We start from the raw sequence: 5445 nt of genomic DNA on the forward strand, positions 1-5445 counted from the left end.
AAAGACTAAAATATTTCAAGATGGGGCACAGTGTCTTTGTAATAATTTGATAATCAATAGAAATAGTAAGGTGTCTACCCCAGACCAGGAAGCAGGCCTCTGATCTTATGTTACCTCCACAATGAATAACAAAATAACAATTGGAAGGGACCTTGGAGGTCTTCTAGTCCAACCCGCCCCCCCTGCTCAAGCAGGAACACTGATAAGATTTTAGAACTGGGCTTTGTATGTTTGTTACTCTTTAAATTGGGACAAACAACCTTTTACATGTGAGTGTGAAAAAAATTAAGCTATGGGCAACCCTCCACTTATAACCACAATTAAATAAAATTCAATGGTGAAAAAAGTTAGGTTCTACATTTAGGCAAGAAAAACCAAGTGCACAGGGACAGAATAAGTGGTACATTGCTCAATAGTAGTAACTGCAAGAGAGATCTTGGAATCCTAATGAACAATCACTTAAATATGAGCCAGCAGTGAGCTATAGCTGCCAAAAAAGCCAACACAGTTCTAGGGTATATTACCAGAGGGACAGAATCAAGATAATGTGAAGTGTGAATACCAGACAGAGGTGCTATTAAGCAGGTTCTGACCAGTTCTGGAGAACTGGTAGTGGAAACTTTGAGTGCTTCAGAGAACCGGCAAATACCATCTCTGACTGGAGATTTTACAGTATCCTTCCCCTGTCACACATATCAAGCCACACCCACAGAACCAGTAGTAAAAAAAATTGAATCCCACCACTGGTGAATACCACTTTATAATGCCTTGGTAAGACTACACTTGGAATCCTGCATCCAGTTTTGGTCGCCACGATGTAAAAAAGAGAAGAGCAGCAAAGAAGATTAGGGGACTGGAGGCTAAAACATATAAAGGCTAGTTGAAAATTACAGACCAATCTCTTTATGCTGCGTCACGTGTAAAGTCATGGAATCAATTATTAACCAATCCATTATCCTCCACTTAGGAAAAAACAACCTACTCTCTAATAAACAATTTGGTTTCAGAAAAAAACTATCCTGTAATCTGCAACTCTTGCAAAAACATGCAACTGCAAAAACATATGGACTACACAACTCGATCAGGGTAAAGCAATAGACGCAATCTACATAGACTTCTGTAAAGCCTTTGATTCAGTGGTATATGACAAACTACTCTTAAAACTAAAATCTTATGGTATCTCTGGACACCTGCATAACTGGATAGAAGTATTCCTGTCAAACAGACAACAAATGGTCAAAATTGGGAGTGTCCTATCAAATTCTGTACCTGTCAACAGTGGTGTCTCCCAAGACAGTGTTCTAGGACCAACTCTCTTCATACTCTACATAAATGACCTATGTGATCATATTAAGACTAACTGTGTTCTCTTTGCTGACAAAATAAAGCTATTTAACACCACAGACAATACTGCTACCCTTCAAAAAGACCTCGACTATGTATCAGAATGGTCAAACAAATGGCAACTTCAAATCTCAACAAATAAATGCTCTGCCTTACATATTGGCAAAAAAAAAATCAGAAAATAGTCAAGAGCTTGTTGATGATCCAAACTCTGTCAAGGATCTTGGAATACTCATCTCTAATGATCTAAGTGTTAGAGCCCACTGTAACTACATAGTCAAAAAGGCATTAAGAGTTGTTAACCTAATCTTATGTAGCTTTTTCTCTGGTAATATCACACTACTAACTAGAGCATACAAAACATTTGCTAGACCAATACTTGACTACAGCTCATTAGTCTGGTACCCACATTACGTATCTGATATTAGCACAGTTGAGAAAGTCCAGAAATATTTCACAAGAAGAGTTCTCCACTCCTCGTTGCAGAATACATTATGCCCCCAGACTTGAAATTCGAGACCTAGAAAACCTAGAAATACGCCGCCTTTGGTCTGATCTAAGTATAGTACTGTATTGTTATGTCCCACCTGTATCCACAGGTGAGCAATCAAAATTCTAAAGTTCCAAAAATATAAGCAACCAAAAACAAACCCCAACAAAGTTAACTGCTGAGGTTTTCCAGTCCTCAGCAGTAATTCTGAAATCTGTTTGGCAATCCTGAAGTGCCTATAAATCACAATGCCTCAGAGAATCTTCACAGTTCTTTCACTCCAACAATACACTTTGCTTCTGGCAAATTTCTCAAGCCAATCCGTTTCCTTTTATCCCCTAACGGGGGCGTGTTAGTCTCATTAATCACTGGCTTGATGCTTCTTTCCCAATTGAGATTGAAGTCTCAATCTCCGTCTATTTCTCACATCAAGCCAAGATCCCTCAAAGCCCTCTTCCTCCTCACTTAAAACCTCTCGCACGTTTTCGGGATTATCTGTTCTTGGCTGCTGTGTAATCAGAGAGGGAGATTCGGGGGAGGACACCTTCAATAAATTAGGTTTGTCTCTCATAGCTAAGTCCACTTCCTCATCCTGGCTACCTTCCAAATCACTCAACAATGCAGGCTCAAATCTCAGTGCCAGATCCTCTTCTCTCAAGCTCACATCTGCTGACGGACCAGATTCAAATCCCAGAGTCACAACACTATCCCTCACCGCAGGGCCCTTTTCCCGAGTCTGATGATCCGGATCCGGTTTCAATGGAATCCAGTTTCTAGACAGTGCGTCTGCTCTCTGATTCTGTCCGCTGGGAACATAGGTGACAGAAAAATTGAACCTTGCGAAAAACAACGACCACCGGATCTGGCATTGGTTCAATTTCTTGGCAGTAGTCAAATGTTCCAAGTTACAGTGATCCGTCTGAACCTCCACCTTGTGCCGAGCCCCCTCTAGGTAATGTCGCCAGATCTCAAACTCAGCCTTGATAGCCAGCAACTCTTTTTCCCAGATAGTATAATTGCGCTCAGAAGTTGTAAGCTTCCTTGAATAATATGCGCATGGGAAAAGAGGTGCACCATCCCTTGAAGCTTGCAACAACACCGGCCCAATAGCTACATTAGAGGCATCTGTCTCGACCACAAATGGATGATTCTGATCAGGATGCCTCAATATCGGTTCAGCAACAAAGGCTTTCTTTAGAGCCTCAAAAGCCTGTTGCTGCGGGGGCCCGCACTGGAGCGGGACCTTCTTGTGAAGGAGCTGAGTGATGGGATCCATCAGCTTGGCAAAGTCCGGAATGAAGGTCCTATAGTAATTTGCGAACCCCAGGAGAGGTTGCATGCCCTTTACTCGATGAGGGGGTTCCCAACTACACAAGGCCTCTACTTTCCTCGGATCCATGGCAATGCCCTTGGGAGAGATGATATGCCCCCAAAACTCTATATAAGTCTGGAAAAAGAGACACTTCTCCAGTTTTGCATAGAGTTTATGCTCCCAAAGACATTGAAGTACCTGATGGACTTGATGAAGGTGACTATCCCTGGACCGCGAGTAGATCAAAATGTACACCACCACGAACCGATCCAGCATGTCCCTAAAAATGTCATTCATTAAATGCTGGGAAACCACGGGAGCATTGGTCAATCCAAACGGCATTACGGTGTATTAAAAATGTCTGTATCGGGTGCCAAACGCCATCTTCCACTCGTCCCTCTTGCGCATCTGCACCAGGTTGTAGGCCCCTCGAAGATCGAGCTTGGTGAAAATAGTAGCCTCCCTCAACCGCTCCAACAACTCTGGAATGAGCGGCAAAGGATAACTATTTCTCTCCGTGATGGCGTTCAACCGGCAGTAGTCACAGCACAAATGTAACTCCCCCATCTTCTTTTTTACAAAAAGAACGGGAGCTGAAAGGGGAGACGACGATGGTCTGATAAATCCCCAGGCCAAGTTCTTATCCAGAAGCTCCCAAAGAGCAGCCAATTTGGGCTCAGACATGGAATATAAGCGACCCTTGGGCAGTGGGGCATCAGGTAGAAGGTCCATGGGACAGTCATATGTGCGAAATGGTGGTAACTGATCTGCCTCTTTCTCACTGTACCACCAGCACATCCAAGGTTAAAGCCCGCTCCACATGCACTAACTCATCTTTGATGTTATCTGCCAAGCCCTCCTGAAAAGCATCCATGTGGGCTGACTCATTCCAAGTAGAGTCCATGCAGAGCAGACGAAACTCTGCAATATATTCTTGCAGAGGACGTTTCCCCTGACAAATGTCCCACAAACGTCTAGCCACGGTTTGAGTCTTAATAGGGTTTTCAAACATGACATGCAATTGCTGCTGGAAACCCTGAAAATCATCCAACAAAGGGCTATCTTGTGTCAACAAAGGAGTAGCTCATTTGGCAGCCTGTCCAGATAAGAGGCTAATAATAAACCCCACCTTAGCCCAGTCATTAGGAAAGTCTTCAGGCTGCAAGGTAATAAATAATTGGCACTGTCCCATAAATGCCAGGAACATATCAGTCTGTCCCGAGAATTTATCCGGCAAAGATACCGGGCTTTTCCTAAAGAGAGGGGCTGAATGAGCAGCAGGAGTTTGTAAATTTGAAACATGGTTTACCAACTGTGTTACCTAATGTTGGAGGACCTGGTTATTTTGTAGCAGTTGGTCTATTTGTTGCTGTTGCTGCTCCACCAAACGCTGTAGTTGAGTTTGGTCCATCTTGGTATGAAGATGGTTTGTTTGGCCCGAAGCAAAAATGTTATGTCCCACCTATATCCACAGGTGAGCAATCAAAATTCTAAAGTTCCAAAAATATAAGCAACCAAAAACAAACCCCAACAAAGTTAACTGCTGAGGTTTTCCAGTCCTCAGCAGTAATTCTGAAATCTGTTTGGCAATCCTGAAGTGCCTATAAATCACAATGCCTCAGAGAATCTTCACAGTTCTTTCACTCCAACAATACACTTTGCTTCTGGCAAATTTCTCAAGCCAATCCGTTTCCTTTTATCCCCTAACGGGGGGGTGTAAGTCTCATTAATCACTGGCTTGACGCCTCTTTCCCAATTGAGATTGATGTCTCAATCTCCGTCTATTTCTCACGTCAAGCCAAGATCCCTCAAAGCCCTCCTCCTCCTCACTTGAAACCTCTCGCACGTTTTCGGCTGCTGTGTTCCCGGCTGTTCCCGGCTGCTGTGTAATCAGAGAGGGAGATTCGGGGGAGGACACCTTCAATAAATTAGGTTCATCTCTAATAGCTAAGTCCACTTCCTCATCCTGGCTACCTTCCAAATCACTCAACAATGCAGGCTCAAATCTCAGTGCCAGATCCTCTTCTCTCGAGCTCACATCTGCTGACGGACCAGATTCAAATCCCGGAGTCACAACACTGTATATAAAATCATACATTGCAATGTCCTACCTGTCAATGAATACTTCAGCTTCAACCATAACAATACAAGAGCAACAATAGATACAAACTCAAGCTTAATTGCACCAAACTTGATTGCAGGAAATATGACTTCAGCAACAGAGTGGTCAATGTCTGGAATACTCTACCAGACTCTGTGGTTTCTTCCCCAAACCCCCCAAAACTTTAATCTTAGACTT

Source organism: Pseudonaja textilis, chromosome Z (genome assembly GCF_049901715.1).
Source record: "Pseudonaja textilis isolate UNSWEBS1 chromosome Z, rPseTex1.2, whole genome shotgun sequence".
In the NCBI taxonomy this organism is placed as follows: Eukaryota; Metazoa; Chordata; class Lepidosauria; order Squamata; family Elapidae; genus Pseudonaja; species Pseudonaja textilis.